This window comes from Felis catus, chromosome B3 (genome assembly GCF_018350175.1).
Source record: "Felis catus isolate Fca126 chromosome B3, F.catus_Fca126_mat1.0, whole genome shotgun sequence".
NCBI lineage: Eukaryota > Metazoa > Chordata > Mammalia > Carnivora > Felidae > Felis > Felis catus.
In genome coordinates, this window is record NC_058373.1 from 130,063,603 (window position 1) to 130,082,661 (window position 19,059).

Here is a 19,059-nt window from a genome sequence, read left to right on the forward strand (position 1 = left end):
AGCTGATGATTACAAACCAACAGGGAATCTTGGAGACATAATCTGGAAGAGAACACAGAAGCCACGTTATACAGGTGTTTGTAGGACTTACTACCTAAAATTTGAATTTCATTCCAAGTATTAAAAGATAAATGAAGCACATTAAAATTTGGAGGGATTTTATTTGAGCAAGCATTGACTCCAATCAGGCAAGACCAAACAGTAGGTAGGAGAGCTTTACCCACAGAAGCTAGGGGGCAAGTTTTTTTTTTAATTTTTTTTTTAAGTTTATTCATTTTTGAGAGAGAGAGACAGAGGGTGAGCAGGGGAGGGGCAGAGAGAGAGCAGGAGACAAAGAATCTGAAGCAGGCTCCAGGCTCTGAGCTGTCAGCACAGAGCCCAAAGCAGGGCTTGAACTCATGAACCCTGAGATCATGACTTGAGCCGAAGTCAGAAGCTTACCCAACTGAGCCACCCAGGGGCCCCAAGGGACAAGGTTTTTATAGAGAAGGTGGGAGCAAAGCAAGGAAATAATTTATGTGACTATAGCTTAAGTACTTGCATTATTTGGGAAAGTGAAGTTCATTGTTAGTGATCGGTTTTCTTCTTAACCTTGAGTTATTTTTAGGAATTGTCTCTGGCTTAGGTTCTAGTTTACTTATGTAGGTGACCAAGGTGTTACAGCCACCTCAGTGTAATGCCTCCTTGTTTGATTACTTTAACAAAAATATAATGGAGAACCAGGAAAAGATATTATGGAGGAGAGTAAAATTTTATATTGTTAAAATGATGCCACATTATTTTTTTCCTTGACCCAAGGTCTCACGATTCTCTTCTTTCTTACATTGCTTCCAGATTAACCAACTTGAAATACAATTTCTCTTTCACTCTCTTCAGAATTATAATCACAACCACTGCACTAATGGAGAGCTTGCTGTGTGCATCTCACATATATTTTCACATTTATCCTTTATTATCACCATAAAACTCTGGTGATGGAGAGATTAATACTTCCACTTTAAAGATAAAGAAACTCAGAGCTAGAGAAGTTAAATAGCCTGCCGTATTTACCCTGGGTTTGCCAACTCTAAAGCTCAGGGTGGAATACTGTCCACTATCTTCCACAAACCACACCGTTCTCCTGTTACCACCTCAATCATGTTTTAGCTCATAAATGTGTCCTATTGGAATACATTCATAAATGCACATAACTCTCCCTCTATTCCCATCCAACAAACTGCAGTTGATCTGTTTCCTTTACCCATTCGTCCCCATCTCCAAATCACTACAGAACATGCTTATTCTACCACTTTTTGTGATAATTTACTAGAAAGACCATTGGTCAGCAGGAAAGTTGAGTTTTCATTCAGAATTCTCCACTTATTGGGCCTTACTGAGCCTCAAAAAGTTAAAGTTAGAATGGTAATTTAATCTACCCACCAGGAATGGAGTGAAAATTAAATGAAGTGTTGAACATAGAGGTTTTTTTTGACTCAGAAAAGGACTATGTAAATGTACACTTTATTTTATATATTGTTTTAACCCTTTCTGTGGCCAGTAATGATTCCCCCTACCCTCCATATATCTAAATGCCCTCTCCCAGACTGAGAGCAAGGGAACACTATGGACGCAGATATTCTCATTGATCTTCACCATATTCCTTCTGTTCATTGTCGTGTTCATACCTAGTTAAGAACAAATTATTATACTGTTTTGTGTTTTCCATATGTGTATTCATGCTTGGCTATCATTGACGCAGAGTCAGTACAGGATCTTAGTTTTCACTGTCTGCACCCTTACCAGGTCCACCATAGTACTGCTAGAAAAGCAAAGAATAATGGTTCAGAGAACAGGTCCTGACAACAGACAGACCTGGTTTGGAATCCTGACTCAGCTGGAAAACATTGGCTAAAAACTCTCCCAGCCTCATGTTTCTCACCTTTAAAATGGGGTTATTAATTCCATCTTCCTCTTTAAGTTGTTGTGAACTTTAAGTCAAGAGAAGTATGGGTAACGCAGTGGTTGGCTTCCTTTCTGTTAACTATTACTCTTACCTTCCTTCTTGCTATAACTGGTGTAGTGCCTCATTTATTTTTGTGTTCCTCAAAATCATCAGTTTCCTGGAAGTTTAGTTAATGTCTGTTTGCTAAATTAAATATATCATCTATTCCTTTGGACTTCTGTATGCAGTGTATCCACGTTAAGCAATTGGACTGACCCAGATTTTCTAGAAGAGCAATTTCCACTCAACCTAAGATAAACCCCAGCCAAGCTTCCTCACACCTTAGATGAAAGAGGTTGTACTTTGTTATGTCAACTGATAATGCCATTTCACACAGACCAACAGCAGGCATAATTTACTTTGAATAAGTCCTATCAGTGGTTATCATGATATTTTTGTGTATTTCATAATTTTAGGGGCACCTAGGAGGCTCAGTAGATTAAGTGTTCTACTCTTGATTTTGGCTCAAGTCATGGTCTCACAATTCATGAGATTGAGCCCTGAGTCAGGCTCATGCTTTGCATGGAGCCTGCTGAAGATTCTCTCTATCCCTCTCCCCCCCTCTCCCTCTGCCCCTCCCCTGCTCATACTCTGTCTCCCCACCACCACCACCACCAATAATAATAATAATAATAATAATTTTAAAGGTCAGCACTTAAGGCTTATTTTTCATGGAATATAGAAATAGCCCAGCTGAAAAAGTTGAGTTGATAATTGTATTTATTTATTATTTATGTATGTAGGTATGTGTTTATTTATAGATTTATTACTGATAAGTAGGGATTGCATGGAAGAGTATGTGTCTTTTTTTTGAAATGGTAAAGAAAGCAAAGTATGGAATTGCTCCCCAGTAACTAAGTGAAGAATGCACCTGCAAATGACTTAGTTTGCCATCTTTAATCTCTGAATGGTTTTAACTAGATATTAATTAGTGTATCATGTTAAATTCATTACACACGTTATGAATATCTTGAATCCTCTTACCATAAGTAAATAATATAGAAAGCATAAAGGATAAAATATTAAGTAATTTGGACAAAGAAGACTTTGGAAAACACTTTACAATAAACCTATATGCCTTTGGAACTATATTAATAAAATTAATTTAAGAGGGTTTAATCATGCCGATTCTTGTTTACATTCAAGGGATTAAACTCACTGGTGGATTTGAGAATGGAGGTTTTTTAAAGGACAATGTGAACATAATTTGGCCTTTAGCTAATTTGTAATTGAAAAGTTCAATTCATTAAGCAGATTTGTCTTTAAAGCTTATGTGACAGAGCCTATCATTACTTTAGAATTTCGCAGAACACTGAGGTCAACTGAGCCAAGGAGTTCTTTGAAACTTTTAATTTTTAAGTATGCAGATATGTTGCAGACTTGAAGCGTAAGTAGAGGGGAACATCAATTTAACTTCCTCTGCTACAATTCTCTTCTTCCTTTTCCTTTCCTTCTCTCTGTCTCTGCTGTTGTCTTCTTCCATCTTACCTGCAAGTAATTCTAGTACATGGAATAGACTGGTGGAACAGAAATAGAGATCCCAGAGCTTACCAAGTCTGTCTCAGCCTTACAAACATGAGTCCAGTGGGAAGGGTAACTGATTCAGCCCGATACTAGAGTCTGAGACCGAAGACCAGTGCAAATGCTGTTCCCTGAGAATGGGTTGGGAGGTGGGGTAGAGATGTAGTCTGCTCCATAGCTATGTGACACTGGGCAAGTTGTTTTACCTCTCTCCACTTCCATGTCCTCACCTATAAAGTGAAGATAATATCAATGCCTACTATAGGGATTTTGTGAATGAGTATTGAATAAGACAATCTCAGTAACCACTTAACCCCATGCTCTAAGCAGTGTATGGTCAATAAATGTTTGCTGTTATGAGGACATGCTTTTTTGTATTATTAATATATAAGATATATAGGTAGGGAGTATAAGAGATATAGAGAGGGAAATTTTAGAAAACAAAATAGCCTGGTAAGAAGAGTCAGATTAAAATGGTAGCATCTCTAACCATCAGCATCGCTGTCTGGAAAATGGGAATAATTATAGTGTCTACTGTTTTAAGAATTCATTGAAACACTGCGCCTAAAGCATTTAATCCGGTGCCTTGCACATGATGAACACTTGAAAAATGGTGGCTGTTATGATGACAATAGTAGTAAAAAATATGACATAGAGTCGGGGTTAGCAGTGGAATGACCTGGTTGCAATGTACAGGTTAGAGACGGGGACATTTTGAACCAAATGACAAATGAATCATTGAGTCTTACAAAATCATAAAGAAAATTGTGATACTTCTTTCTCTCCTGAAAACCCTGTAAGCCCTTCCCATCGCTGTATCTTAGTGCTCCTTAAACGTGTCACTTAGATCCTGTTTCCACATATGTTATTATATGGTATGCCTCCTACTTGATCGTCTCGTAAGGAATAATGTGCAAGCAATGACGTTATGTTTTTCCCAAATACAGGCAAAAACAAATTTGCAACTATCAAATTAAAAATGAGATCATCACTAAAAAACCCAAATATTGTGTTGTGATAGTGTATGGTCCATTTTCAGGAAACGTTGGAACTAACACATGTTAATTACCACCATTGCTGCTACAAGTCAGGAGGTTCTGCCAGTAAGAAAAGTCACACTGATTTCAGTTATTTCGGTTTGCTTGTCTACTATGGTTGCTTGTTGGTTCTCCTCAATCCCTAATCCCTCTACAGTTAGCCCAATCCTGGAAAGCTTTTCACCTGATACTCATGACAAGGTGATCCGAGAGCTTAACATTTTACAGACAGCTCAGACACTTCAATAGATTTTTCCTATCTCATTTCTTGTGCATATGTGCTGTGTATTTTATTATATTAATGTTATGCGTAGTGTGTGCATGTGTGTTTATTCAATATTATAGTATATTATATTAATTTTGCACAGGCTAATGAAAATCAGGATGTGATATTTCTAAGTCTAAGCCTTAGGTCTCCACAGAAAACTCAGGTAAAGTACTGAAGTTAGTATTTCTAAAGACAAACTTCTACTCCTAGTAGCTTCTTTCTTACCCCCCCTTTTTTTCCTCCTCCCTCCTCCTTTAATATCTCTTGAAAATGGAGGTAAAGTTGAGTCATTCAGCTCAAGTGGTCCAGATAATTTACTCACCTTAATACTTCACTTGGAGATAGAGACTATTAATTGTTACAACTCTGAGTAGTTGAGAGATAAGAAAGATGTACTGAGGAAAGGATGGACGTAAAATAGCTCATTAAAGCATCCTCGTCCGCCCTCCCCTCTCTGAGATTCAGGGAGCTTTTATGATCCACCTGTGTGATTCTCATCATCACGCTAACCCGGCGCTTCCAGGACGACAGAACAGTCCCCTAGACTCCCTCTGAGCTTTGGGTCAGGTTTTTCATTTCACACATCATTCACCTCCTCGCTCCAGTGATCCTGAAGAGCCAATAACCCACCTGATCCTGTGTGCACATTAGCGCCAATCATTTAAATGCATACTTTGGAGAGGTGGAGACTATAATACGAATTCCTAAAAAACATACACACTGGGGACTTTTATAGTGGATTCTCTTAGAAATCACCTCAGAAAGTGATAAAATTTCAAGCCAGAAAACAGAATAGTTTATAGGTCCTGACCAACCTTCACGATTACAGTAATGTTTCCTTGGGTGAACTTCTCTTTTTGTGCTCATAATATGGAATTGAACTTGAGTTTACATTAAATAAACATTATTTTCCTTAAATACAAAAGATCTTCTTCAGTCAAGTTGGCTTAATGTGGCAGCCTATCAGAGAACAAGGAGAATCCATTTTTAACTGTAAATCGGTCCTTGTCTCGAAATATCCATATGCTCTAATATTCAAAAGTGAATATTCCCAAATTTGGTATTTTCTACCTGACACCAACACAAATAGCTTAAAATTAAATAGAAAAAATACACATAATACTTTAAAGCCAGCACCCTGAAATTGGGTCAGTTTGTGATTTAAAAGGAAAGTAAATTAATAATTGAACATTGATGAGATTTTTTGGCTCCCATTAGAAGCTTTTCTACTCCTGTGTTAGGTTAACAAACAATGATTACATGTTTGGAGCTGCTATAAAATATTAATTAGCTGGAAAAAATAGAAGATTTGAAGAGAAAGTAATATCAGCCACATTTTGACCTTAAAATTGCATTTGTATTTGGGTGCATAATGTTAAAAGGACATTGCTCAGTGGCAGAACCCTGTGTTTATTTAGGAATTGGGTGACTGTTTTGTTTTCTTTTGTTTTGTTTTTATGGAATCTCTTAACCCTGGGTAATGAATGTTGATTAGACTAGGGAACCAATCCCAGTAAAGCCAACTCAATTATAGCTATTGGTTTAAGCAGGAGAGTTCGACACTTACTTATAAAGAGGGGAGGGGTTATTTTGGAAAGGGGAAATAATAGGAAAATTCTCCTTCCCTTAAAATTGAGACATGAAAATAGAACACATTTCTTCCTAACCTTGGATATTAAAGTTCATAATGTGATGTTTGGGGCTTGCAGTCATATTATGAATACATTACTGAGCTACTATGGTAGAATAGTTCACCTCCTGATTATATTTTCTCATGAGATAATACATTTCCTATTGTTGAAGTCATTTGTAGTAAGATTTTCTGATACCTCAAACTGAAAGCATGCTAATATCTTTAACTTCAAGATTTTGGATCTTGTTTGTGTTAATCAGATTGAGCTGAATAAGCCAAGGTTTATTTCTATCCACATAAATTTTGCCACATTTCAGTGGATTTCCAGGTAAACTCATCGTATTGACTTAGGGATTCTTTATTTTTAACATCTTAAGGTCCTGCAATCTCAACACATGATTTCCAGGGTTACTGAATGAGAAAAAGAGAGAGATAGGGCACTACCTAAAATTTTCTACTGCCGCAAAACGATGGTGACTTTCATTTAGTCCATTAGCCAGAGCCAGACACGTAACTCAGAACATCCACAAGAGACTGGGAAGTGTAGGAAACCTCTTGGATATTCAGTGAGCTTTTAAAATCCTCTGTCACAGTGAACATGGTCAGGCTATAGAGATACTAGATGTTAGGATTAGGGAATTCACTTTTCTTACTATATAAGAACAAGAAGGGACTCTCCTGATTCCCTTTAGTTCTCACTTAGTTGGAAAAAAATTTAGATTTAACTTAATTCCAGAGAAATAGTTTTATAAGAGCTAGAATAGGAGAAAAGGTAAACTGTAGGGAATCACGCATGTGTGTAGTAGACGGTCCCTAATGGGGCAATGGTCCAGAGCATGGACGCTGAAGTTTGATGGACCTGTGTCTGTACAGAGCTCATTTATGTGCTAAGCTGTGCAGCTTAGAGTTTCAGGGTGAGCTTGAATTGCTCAAATGTGCTTCGTTCATCGAAAAATGCACAATGTATGATAAACCTTATTTTGCTTCGTGGTACAGTAAGCATGAGTGTTAAGTGAGTCCATCAGTGACCTGAACAAAATCTTGAGAATCCAGTATGGCATAGTCATTTCTATTGTGTGTTTTTCAACACCACCAGGCAATTCTCAAATTCTCAGCGGACACTGCCAAGGTGTCCTATGAATTTAATGCAATTCTGACGCTATCTCCTTAGAGATAGTGTCATATCCTACAGGTTAAGTGCTCGGTCTCACAGCACTGCTCCCACTTCAGACACCAATTCCAAGTCCAGGTGTCTATAAACTGCTATAAATGGGAAGTTCCCACACGCCCCTTCTTTGGGTCCAATTAATTTGCTAAAGTGGCTCAAGGACTCAGAGAAACATTCACTTACATTTAGTATAAAGGATGTGATAAAGGATACAGACGGATAGTTCGATGAAGATGTACATAGGGCAAGGTTCAGAGGGTCGAGAGTCTTAGAACTTCCTCCGCTCCTGGAACCACAGTGCACAATGCTCCAGACGCATTCACCAACTTGAAGCTCATCTTTTATCCTTGTTCAAGAGATTTTATAGGTCTTTAATCTCCACCCCATCCCCCTTTCCCAGAGGTCAGTGGGCAGGGTTGAAAGTTCCAGCTCTCTAATCACTTAGTCTTTCCGGTGACCAACCCACTAAGGCTATTTAGTGGTCTTGTCCTAAATCACCTAATCATCATGAGCTAAGGTGTAATTGAAAGGAACTCATTATGAATAACAAAAGACGCTCCTACCACTCAGGAAATTACAAGCATTTTTAGGAGCTTTGTGCCAGGAAGCTGGGACAGAGACCAAATATATTTCTTATACCACACTGTCCTATGTGAAAGGAGCATTTTCTTTTATTCTCTAAACTTGCTATTCAGTACGCATATATTATAACTAAAGTGCAGAATAAGTAAAACGAATAAATGTGTCATTTTACAAATAAAACAGGGCATTCTTTCTTAAGCAAACTTTTTTCTCTCGCTGTCCATGTTTGGTATTTTACAATAATGCCACAATTTTGTCAGTGGAAGGAGGGTAGAAAAGTCAATTAAGTATATTTAAGCTTATATTAGGCAATTACAGTAAATGTAATGCCATACCAATAAGCATGGGTGATTATCTTAGGAAAGTCTTAGATTATAAATTCTTCTGCATTGTATTTCCCAACTCTCTGCAGTACATCCATAAGAAATAATGCTAGAGGGATTCTGTGATATTGATGTTTTAAGTGCATTTGGCATAAACAGCACCCCTATTATTCAACCATAATTGTGTCAAAACTTGCTCCTGTTAAAAAAGAGACAATATACTCTAAATGGAGTCACTTGTGCTAAACCCCACATCACTAATTTGAGACTTACTCCTTAACTCAATTACAATTTCAGCCCCTCCCAGAAATGGAATCTTAAACCAGTCCATTTAGAATTACCTGGTCAGCACTAGTGAGGTAATCTGTTTGATGGACCCTGTGGTCCTCTAAAGGAAAGTGACCTTGCCACAATCAGTTCTTTGCTAGTATATCTTTCTTGCCCCACCTCCTTCTGCTTATAAAAATCTTTCATGTTGTACAGCTCTTCGGAGCTCTTTTCTCTTTGCCGTATGGGATGCTATCTGATTCATGAATCCTTGAATAAAGCCAGGGAGATCTTTAAATTTTACTCAGTTGAATTTTTTTTTTACACTACACTTTCCTATTTTAAATATACAATGAACAAGAATAGCTTGGGTATAAAAGACTATTAATCCTTACATGTCACCAAAGGCAAACTTCGGCCTTTAATGAATTGCATTTGCATCATGGTGTGTGTATGTGCATCCATGTGTGCATGTGTGTGCGCGTGTGCACACGTGCACACACATGCACGTGTTTCGTGCCGGTGTGGTGAATTGGAAGAAGAGAGGAAGTAGTGTTTTCTTGTAGCCAGCTCTCCATTCATTCACCAACTCCTAATGAGCACTTACTGTGTACAGAAAATTGGGCTAAGAGAGCAAATACGTTCTGTGTCTGTAAAAAGTAAAGTTTAGCTGCAAAGATGGACATTAAATAAATAAACTCAATAAAGTATGATCAGTGTCATGGCATGTTAACATGTTCAATGAATATTTACCTGATGATATGACCTAGTTTAAGTGAGTTAGGAAGGCTTAAGGGCAGAACAGATACTTAACTGAATAATGAGTAGGATGTAGATAGGAAAAAAAAAAGTGGGAAAACCATACCCATACATCAATGCATGCCTTCTTTTATTCTGAGATTTTAGTTTCTGCATTTTGTTACATATGTGTGTGCTCCGGCCTTTTTTCGGTCACATTGGATTCTGATAAATAAGTACATGTGTGCTAGTTATGGGACCAGGAAAAAGTTTTTAACCAAGCAGATATCCTTGATTCAAACTGTTAAATTGATATTAGTTAAAACATCAGCTAACCGGGTGCCTGGGTGTCTGAGCATCTGACTCTTGATTTAGGCTTAGCTCACGATCTTGCAGTTGGTGAGATCGAGCTCCCCCATCGGGCTCTGCAGAGACAGTGCATCTCCTGCTTGGGATTCTTTCTCTCCCTCCCTGCCTCTCTGCCCCTCCGCTATTCATCCTCTCTCTCTCTCTCCCTCTCAAAATAAGTACTAAAAAAAATTTTCAGTATAAATTAGCATATTGATAAATTAATTAAAGGCAATTAACATATTAATTAAATTTTACCTCTGCTTGTGTTCGGTGGACCAGAAGAAGTAGATGCCAGGGAGAATGATCAGCAGGAGCAGACGGACTAGGGGAGAAGCATAGACTGAAGAATGTGGACTGATTGATGAAGCAGAGCATCCATTGTGCACATGTACTGACCCACTGGATTAGAGAGGGGGCAGAGTGATAAGGGCTGCAGTAACAGTAATGACCACCAACAGCTGGATATTGCTCTCAAGTAACACACAAACACCCATTCACGCCTAGTCTTTGTTTTGATCTTTATGTCAAGACACCTTCAATCCAATATCTCAACCTCTTACACAGCGTAAGACATGACATAATACATTTCGTATTCCAAATCTACCATTAATTATTGCTGAGGCTTTAGGCATGACACTGAAAGCATCTTTGCCTGGTGCAAGTCTTTCTTCTATGACACAAAATATTCATGTTTCTCTCAAACCAGAAAAATGAATGCCTGTTCCCTTTGTAGAATAAATTATGAAATTTACTTTATCATTCATTCTTTCCAGTGGAACTCTTGTTATCTGATGCAACCAAGAATCAATAATAAAGAAATGGTGAATATTTGTTATAATGTCCTGAGGCTCAGCATTAGTGACAAGGATATTTCTAACTACCAACTAATAAATGGATCTTGATTTAATGAAAATTGTGTATTAAGGGTGAGTCCTGCTTTTTTCTATTGAGAAGCCAATTTTATTTACTCAGTAAACAATAGTGAGAGACTACTGCACATTGGAACTCCAAAACAAATCTGATAAAACCTTATTCATACAAAGTTGGCCGCTAGAGACAGATAAAAATTCACAGTCCAGTGTATTACTTTAATTTACATGCACGTGTGATTCTCTAACAGCGCATCTGATCCTCACAATAAACTTGTGGGTTAGATTAAGGCAGAAAGTTCACGTAATTTGTCTAATTGCCTGGAGTTTGTAAAATTGGTGTTTAAATCTTGATCCTTCACTCCAAAGTGTGTGTTTTTCTCAATAAATTCTGATTATTTGAAAACTAAGAATCAATGGATACATATGCATGCATCCATAAGTAGACCTGTATAATTCAAACCCATTTTGTTCAAGGGTCAACAGCATTTTTAAAAGTTTCTTATATGCATATTCAAATTCCCTGATGTACTCCTTCAACTAAGGTGCATATATCAATACATACATGTTATCCACAAAACCACAAACTCAACCATGGTATAGAGGGTCTCTCTCCAGAAGGGTTTCACCATAAGCCACATACAGGGTCATATCCAGTCTCTTCTAAGAGCCTACAGGCCCTGGTCTGACCCTGAATCACCAGTCAGGACTCCTCTCTTCCCACTGTGGTTTCCAGTTTTTATTCTGTCACTTTCTCATACAAATTGATGTGCCTCCTTCCTAGGATCCTGTTCTGTCAACCAAAGGGGGTTCGATTCGATCTGTCCTGTTCATGTCATGAAATGCTTCATTTCACCTTTCCTCAAAGGAATTGATACCAGCTAGCCCTAGACCTCCACAATTAAGGGGACCAGCAGGAAGCAATCTATTAGTGATCGTTGGAAGGAATAAGGATCAGCCCCAAAATGGTATGTGGTCACCAACTCTAGACAGAGAGTTTTGCATAATTTTATGCCTCACCTGCAATGAACTTGTATCATCTACGTCTTAATAGGAATATTGGGTGTTCCTTTATGCTGTAAATGTAGTGGTACACGTGGAAACATCCCAGTCTGAAAATAACACACCTGGGCCAGTCGTTGGCCCGAATAAGATCATCATAAATGTGATGGTAGTCAGGGTGAAGACCAAATATGTTGCTGCTAAAAGCTGTCCCAAGATTGCATGACAAGAGTTCTGTTATTGAGAAGAAAGAAGTTTTGCAACAATACCAGGCTGGTGGCGGCATAACTTTGCTGCACTCTTACCTTGCCAGCCACTCATTCCTTTTCCGACTGAATAGAAATGATTGTGTTTCTTCCTCACGTTTGCCTACTCCTGTTTCTTGCCTCCATTTACATTATGTATATTTTAGTATGCAGTTGGCAATTGACTGCTTAGCAACTATAAAATTATTTTGGAGAAGAATCTATATCAAAAAGGCAACTTTCAATAATGTAGTGCATGTCCTTGGAAAACTAATTTTAATGGAAAGAGATGTTCAGCCAATACAGATATGCTAAAGAGTATGAACATACATTTTAGTATATCTACACATAATAAAAATGGGAAATTAATCTTTACGGTCCTTGTTTTAATTATTTTTCTGAAGAGGTATCCTATTTATCTATTGTTTGGCTCTTTTCCTAAACCAATACTATTAAGTTAAGAATTATTTCTTCTTAATCATTACAAACAGTTGCTACATTTCTTTTTTGCAGTATGCTTATTTATTTTTATATGTAGGAAAAATAAAGAGTATGTTGTATTACAATGACATCAAGTCATTCCAAAATTTTCTGGACATGAAGATTCACAATTATGCACATTACAGCATGTCTAAGCGTGTATGTGCAGGGGGTGGGGGTGGGGGTGGGTAAGAGTGACAATTCTGCATTTAAGAAGACATACTGGGAAGGTATAGTATGTAATATACAAAGGGGGGAAGAACATGTACATAGGGGAGCAAACAGAATATACAGTTATTTTAGTTTTCCTGCAGCACCTTTTTTTTCTAGGAATTTAATTTTTCTCCCCAATTTCATTATTGAAGCAGGAGTAGCCATATCACACCATGTCTTCTTTTCTTGAACAGAGTTAATTGATCTTCTAGTAAGACACAGGCTTCAAAATTGGCTGGTAGTAGGAACACCCAGGCCACCAACACCACTGAGCCACCCCAGATGGTTGTTTCAGTGGTTGGGAACCAACCATAAACTGAACTTGTGAGACACTTCATCAAGATTTCTGCACTTGAGCCGAAGAAGCTGGAGTATTAATTCCTCGGATGTTTGAATCACAATATGTGCAATAAAGAAACCACCCACAGCCTTGTTTTCTGCTTCATGAACTTAAATGGGGGAAGATATTCTACAAATGAAAGGGGCTGAGAAAAGAGATGCTTGGAAAGGAGCAGAGAAAAATAGAGAAAAAGTCCTAACATTGTTGGAATCCTCGGATCCCTTAATTTCTGAAGCCCCGATACTTTCCTTTCATTGGTTTCTGAATTCAAGAATCTCCTTAGTACATTCCTCCTTTTTGAGTAAGCTAGTTTGAATTGAATAGCTGTTACTTTGCCCAAACATGTGTTAATTATACCGTATGGTACCGAAGAGTTGCCTGGATCAAAAGTGCAGCAAAGTGGACTGGCCATTGCAGCCTCACCAAAGGGCTGTTCAGGTCATGATCTAATATTGGGAAACACAAGGATCACTGTGAAAGCCTCACTAATCAGGGGATTTAATCCAAATTGTGTGGCACCACTGTTCTGTTGCACCTACATTCTCAGGACCATGGTTAGCTGTCCAAACTGCAAAAACACTTTGTATGGCAGAAGCAGGGAGTAGTTCTCAGACTACATTAGATGCCCACTTCATTCAAAGAACATACAGGCCAATAAGACAAAAGGCAGACTGAATAATACTAGGTCAAGATGATTGACTTCCCACACTTCCATAGAGCTGGCTGCTTTATTATCCTACACAACTCTCTATCAATAATCTTTACTCTGTTCCCCTCTCTTCTCTGACCCAGGCTTGGTTATCACAAGAGTTAACATTCTTTCCTGCCCTATACATGTAGTCAGGAATATGGAAAAATAAAATGAGTCAGGATCTGGGATTTTCTGAACCAGAATACATCACCTTTTAAGATCTATGACTTCAGAGTTCAAGGTAGACAAGGGTATATGTGGGTCCCTGCTTTCCTTCCATCTGCATTAGAGGTAGAATGAGCTTATGGTGGTTGAATCACCAAAACTACTGAGTACATGCTTTTCTTCTTTGAGAGACAGAGACAGTGTGAGTAGGGGAGGGGCAGAGATAAAGGAAGAGAGAGAATCATAAGCAGGCTCCCTTCTGTCAGCATGGACCCCAACGTGGGGCTTGAACCCATGAAACTGCGAGATCATGACCTGAGCCAAAACCAAGAGTCAACAAATACCAGCTGAGCCACTGAGGCAGCCCTAGTACATGCTTTTCAATAACAGTATTTTATATCATTTACCTGAATGTATGTGTGTGTGTGTGTGTGTGTGTGTGTGTGTATGTTTTGTTTTATTATCAGTTTTATGGACTTATTTAAGATGTCTGAGAACTACTCACTTCAGATAAAAAGTATTCTTGACAACTCTTTATGTCAGTGTTTTTCTTATTATATTATTATTATTATTATTATTATTATTTTGAATTGGTGGGTTTCATTTCACGGTGATAATAGATGATTTGTACCTTTTTTAGTAATTATCTGAAGGCAAACCACCTTTGTTTATTTGCTATTTCTCCTGGGAAATTATTTTCTAGAATTCATGCCCAATTGGTCCAATTTAAGGACTCTTAAGCCAAGGTTGAGGAGATAGAATAATAAAAGTCATCATATGACCCTGGTATTCATGACATAACTTGTACTTTACTCATAAACTTTAGTCTAGTTTTGAAACATTTTTGACTATAGATGCTGGAGAGGATGTGGAGAAATGTGAACCCTCTTGCACTGTTGGTGGGAATGCAAACTGGTGCAGCCACTCTGGAAAACAGTGTGGAGGTTCCTCAAAAAATTAAAAATAGACCTACCCTATGACCCAGCAGTAGCACCGCTAGGAATTTACCCAAGGGATATAAGAGTACTGATGCATAGGGGCACTTGTACCCCAATGTTTATAGCAGCACTCTCAACAATAGCCAAATTATGGAAAGATCCTAAATGTCCATCAACTGATGAATGGATAAAGAAATTGTGGTTTATATACACAATGGAGTACTACATGGCAATGAGAAAGAATGAAATATGGCCCTTTGTAGCAACGTGGATGGGACTGGAGAGTGTGATGCTAAGTGAAATAATCCATACAGAGAAAGACAGATACCATATGTGTTCACTCTTATGTGGATCCTGAGAAACTTAACAGAAACCCATGGGGGGGGGGGAGGAAAAAAAAGAAGTTAGAGTGGGAGAGAGCCAAAGCATAAGAGACTCTTAAAAACTGAGAACAAACTGAGGGTTGATGGGGGGTGGAAGGGTAGGTCATGGGTATTGAAGAGGGCATTTTTTGGGATGAGCACTGGGTGTTGTATGGAAACCAATTTGACAATAAATTTCATATATTAAAAAAAAAGTAATTTTGAACCATTTTCTCTGCAGTCCAGAATGAGATGATAAAGAGTGATCTGGCAGTTTCTAATGCAAAGTTCAATGTTCTGAATTTCTGAACGAACAGATTGAAAGTATCAAAGATGAGGAATAAGATGTAGAAGTTCCTAATTGTTGAGGGATTGCAGGAGGAATGAGGAAGAGAGAATTTCGAATGTACATCTGAAGGACAAGTTGAGCTGGGTGGCCATCAGGTAGGTCATTAGCAGCTGCAGCCGAAAGAATTATGTCTATAGACTGCAGCTTGCTTATGGCATGAGATGTGTTGTATTCTGGTGCATCCAAATGGTGATTACAGAGTTGTGGTCAAAACTCTCTGACTAAGGTGGGCATGTCTGTATTCATCAGAATACAGCTTGTGTGAGGACACAAGAATGGGTTAATTGGAAAGCATAAAATGTAGTGCCTCCTGGACACAGTGTAATTGGCTCCCACTGGCACATCAGGGCAACATGCCAGGTTCTGGTGTTGGCAGGGAATGAGTTCTCAATTAGGCAAATCTCTCTACTTCTTAACCACCAGCACTGCTAATGCTCTGCTCTTTGGCTGAGATTATTGCAATAACTGCTAACAAGTCCCCCTGCTACTCCTTTTGCTCCTTTACAGTCTACTTGCCACATGTCAGCCCAAGAGATTCCTTCGATTTGTTAAGTTACATTACATCACTTGTCTGCTCAATGACCTCAGAGAGTTCTCACTCACTCAGTAGAAGCCAAAGTTCTCATGGTTTATAGGGCAGGTGCTATATGTTCTGCTTCCCCACTCCTTGCTGTTCTGATCTTAAATCCCACTCTTCCTGAGTTCATTTATCTCAAGCCACAGGTGACTTCTCACTGCATCTCCAACGTGCAAGGCACACATCTTCCTCAGGGCCTTTGCACTTGCTATTTCCGCTCCCCAGCATGCTCTCTTCTACATAGGTATATGCATGCTCCAGCACCTCCTCAGGACTCAGGTTAGATTTCAACATTTCAGAGAGGCCTTCTGAGCTTACTGTCCACCTGGGTACTTGAAGTCCATTTCTAAAACTATAATTTTCTGTATGGCAATTACCAACTGTATATACGTATATTTCTTTTGCTTAATTCTCTGTCTTCTGACACTCAAACACAACCTCTGTTTTATTCATGGATTTATTGCTGATATATAGTATGTTCTCAATGCCTATTGCATACTTGTTAAAAGAACTGAGCCCTCCCTTCAATACCCAGAGATACCAGCAATTCCTATGTACTTCCTTTAGGGGATATATAAATACATGTCACATATGTGTATGTGTATAATTCACTTATGCTTAGTGAGCGAAAAGAGAAAGAGATTAACAAAAAAGAGCGTAACGGAGTATAATTAAGAAATAGAGAAAAAAAAAAGTGGAGTGTCAACGTTAAAAAGTTCCAAAGGAGAAAATTCTAAAGGAAATCCTAGAGAATGGCTAAGGGAGAGCCACTGGATTAAAACTGTAGGGTCATCCATTACCTTTAAGAGGAGATTTTTCATTTTTAGGAGAATGGGAGCAACTCATGAAAGGGTTTAAGTTACATGTACCTGGAAAAGAGACAGGGTGTCTTAGAGAAATAGGTGATTACAAGTCTGGGGCAGGAAATGTACCTGGAACATCTTGTATTATCAGAAATTAAGCATGTTATCCAAAAGTACCTGAGAGTCGATTTGAAGACAGTCTCACTGGTCAAAGATAAGACAATTTGAACATTGCTAAGAATAACAAATGCTATGGATGAAATACATTAAGAATGATTAAATACATAAATTCATAACAAACACAAAATGAGCAAAGAAAACACACTGGTTATCACTGGGAGATTGTATAAAAACCCAAACTCATTATTTTCAAACTGGTAAATGAAAGATCAGGCATTTCTATGACCTTTTTGATAATAAGTAGAAAACTAGTAAACCAGGTAGATGAAGGGTTTTTTCCCCTTTATAGAGATTTTAATCTGATAAAGAAGACATTATAAAAAATAGAATTATCACTTTGAAACTTCTGTTTGAATAAATGAATCTAGGTACTGATCATCAACAATTGTGAACACACAAAAAAGTAGACATTATGTGTTTTCCGATAGAAGGACGTACCACCTACCAGCGAAGCAGCCTTGCCAGAAGAAACAAAAATGAATCAGATCAGACCTCTATAAACAGTTAGCAATTTACAGAGGAATATATTAATCTGTGCCATGGAAATATAATCAACACAGTGCAGACTGTGGGGAATGTAACAGGACAAACAACCTTATCTCCAGCAAATAAATCACAAGGATAAATAAGTTGGGCAGAACTTACAAAAGAAACTTAAAGAAACATCAACAAATTACATTATTCGAATTTTATGTGGGCTCTGATTCAAACACATAAAAATGAATAAACATAATGAGACTGTGGAAATTTGAACACTAAATGGGTTTTTGATATTATTAATGAATTATTGTTAATTTCTCTTAGATACAACAAGGAAAATGGAATACCTTTATCATGACATATTTAGTGTCAAAATCATATGATTGTTTGGTGTCTTCTTCATAAATAATTTTCTCTATTTTCCCTCAAAAGTCCTCTCTAATTATTAATTATTTGTGCTAAGTTTGTGTTTATCATAAGCAGAGCCTGAGATGAGGATTGCGTGCAAGTGATTTACTAAGGAAATGCTCTGGGAGAGACCCACAAGAGTTCAGAATCAGGATAGTGAAGAGGAAGAAGCCAAGTGACACAGAGCATCAGCCTCAGTCAGATTCTGCAAAGAAGCACAAAAGTATTAATTATACTTCAGAGAGTATTTCAACCAGAGATCTGGGAAACACTCAAGGAGTCTGGAAATGGGAGGTCTGCAGGAGTCCTGAGTTGGAGGCAGTTAGTTTCATGGCCACAGGGACACAGAATGGTGAAGAGTATGACCTCAGGAGTCAGAGTTTTAAATTCTAAATCCTGGCTCCTCTACCTACTGTGATTCAGCGTTCCTATCTGAAAAATGGGGATAATAAATAAAAATGGGGACACTTCACAGAGTCACATGAGACAATACCTTTATAAGTCATTTAAAACAATGCTGGGGTTTTAAGCCTGAACATGTATTAGAAATGATTGACCCAACAATAGCGCTGCTAGGAATTTACCCAAGGGATACGGGAGTGCTGAGGCACAGGGGCACTTGTACCCCAATGTTTAAAGCAGCGCTTTCAACAATAGCCAAATTATGGAAAGAGCCTAAATGTCCATCAGCTGACAAATGGATAAAGATGTGGTTTATATATACAAGGGAATACTACTTGGCAATGAGAATGAAATCTGGCCATTTGTAGCAACGTGGATGGAACTGGAGGATATTATGCTGAGTGAAATAAGTCAGTCAGAGAAAGACAGATACCATATGTTTTCACTCATATGTGGATCCTGAGAAACTTAACAGAAGACCATGGGGGAGGGGAAAGGGGAAAAAAAAGTTACAGAGAAGGAGGGAGGCAAACCATAAGTGACTCTTAAATACTGAGAACAAACTGAGGGTTTATGGGAGGGTGGGGGAGAGGGGAAAGTGGGTGATGGGCATCAAGGAGGGCACCCGTTGGGATGAGCACTGGGTGTTGTATGGAAACCAATTTGACAATAAATTATATTTAATA

General features: G+C 38.2%; 1 long non-coding RNA gene across 3 annotated transcripts in view; it reads left to right on the forward strand.

Annotated features, from left to right (window-relative positions):
• LOC102901286 overlaps nucleotides 1-13,105 on the forward strand; it is a 134,269-nt gene extending 121,164 nt beyond the window's left edge. For all 3 annotated transcript variants that reach the window (XR_002743217.2, XR_006599886.1, XR_002158869.3), the window contains 3 exons: nucleotides 10,643-10,795; nucleotides 11,523-11,706; nucleotides 12,873-13,105. This is a non-coding gene — a long non-coding RNA (uncharacterized LOC102901286). The remainder of the gene's footprint in view (nucleotides 1-10,642; nucleotides 10,796-11,522; nucleotides 11,707-12,872) is intronic.
• The last annotated feature ends 5,954 nt before the right edge of the window (nucleotides 13,106-19,059 follow it).